Genomic DNA, 1,351 nt, shown 5'->3' with positions numbered 1-1,351 from the left:
ATAGATACTTTACTTCCCAGGTGCAACAAAACAAGCCTTCTCGAGCTGGCAGATATGGGAAGGAAGGAAGGAAGGGCCAGTTTGGAAACTCAACTCAATTACCATAAATCCCCTGCTAAGGGTTATGGGAGGGAGGAATGAAGGAACTTTGCTTCAGGGAAAGGGCTGCTGCTGCTTCAGCATGTGAGGAGCGCAGCCACACGTTTCACCTTCTTCAGTATGTTGGTTTACAGGATGAGAGAGATCCTGAAACCTCACTCTAATAGGCTGAGGTGCTGTGCTCGGTGGCCTGCTGGGACCAAGGCCCGTCAGGGCAAGGCGAATAGGCCTTTGTCAGGCCTTCGTCAGGGCTTTGTCGGGGAGGGGCCAGGAGCCCTGCTCGCTTCAATCCCCTCACCGATAGACAGTTGCAGAAACTAGGATGCAAGAACCTTTCCTGGATGGGGTTTTGATTTTCACGAAAAGTGTGTCAGCTTTGCTTTCAGCATGAGTCTGATTTCCAAAAAATGCATTTTGAACAATTTAAAGATTTGATCTGCGTTGGCCGGGAATCGAACCCGGGTCAACTGCTTGGAAGGCAGCTATGCTCACCACTATACCACCAACGCCTGCCTGTCTGGGCTATCTGATGGAGCGGCCCTTAGAAATAAGAATAAGTCATTGGCTGGGAATGAAAAAAGCTTGCGTTTGACGCAGAAGCAGTTCGCATCATGAGGTCTTGCCGGTCAGCCCAACATTTCCCCGGGACCCCTTAAAAAAGGAGCTTGGTTTTAAGTTTGGTTTGATTGAACAGTACATTTTGTTGGCTGGGCTGGGACCCTCTCCTATTTAGCGCAAGAGTGGAACGAGGCAGCAAGTTCAAGGAATGACATTGCATCCAGGCACTTACAGCTCTTTGTGCCCTAATGCCATGACACAAAAACATAATTTGAAAAAAGTTAGCAGAGGATGGTTTCGATCCATCGACCTCTGGGTTATGGGCCCAGCACGCTTCCACTGCGCCACTCTGCTGGTTGGAGACCAAGAGCTTTTCTGGGCTTTTACAGCCTACAAACCGACAACCCTAGACCCAGTTTCGAGTGAAGCGGGCAGTAGGCCTTACAAAGCCAAACAACCTGCAACCACGCACTCCCATCCCATGGCCTTTTGCAGACAGGCCTCATTTCTCTAGCTCACACCCTAACTGCCAACACCCCTTCCCCTTCTCTCTCTGTCTCTCTCTCTCTGTCTCTCTCTCTCATTCTCTCTCTCTCGCAAATAGATACTTTACTTCCCAGGTGCAACAAAACAAGCCTTCTCGAGCTGGCAGATATGGGAAGGAAGGAAGGAAGGGCCAGTTTGGAAACTCAAC

General features: G+C 49.9%; 1 non-coding gene across 1 annotated transcript; it reads right to left on the bottom strand.

Annotated features, from left to right (window-relative positions):
* Positions 1 to 939: 939 nt before the first annotated feature.
* On the bottom strand, positions 940 to 1,011 carry TRNAM-CAU (transfer RNA methionine (anticodon CAU)). Its single transcript has one exon. It is a non-coding gene; the product is annotated as a tRNA-Met (tRNA).
* Between the last annotated feature and the right edge of the window lie 340 nt (positions 1,012 to 1,351).

This window comes from Ambystoma mexicanum, chromosome 6q, assembly GCF_040938575.1.
Source record: "Ambystoma mexicanum isolate Mex_15411 chromosome 6q, UKY_AmexF1_1, whole genome shotgun sequence".
In the NCBI taxonomy this organism is placed as follows: Eukaryota; Metazoa; Chordata; class Amphibia; order Caudata; family Ambystomatidae; genus Ambystoma; species Ambystoma mexicanum.
Note: the sequence above shows the minus strand (reverse complement) of the source record. Positions and strands in the feature narration are given on the sequence as shown.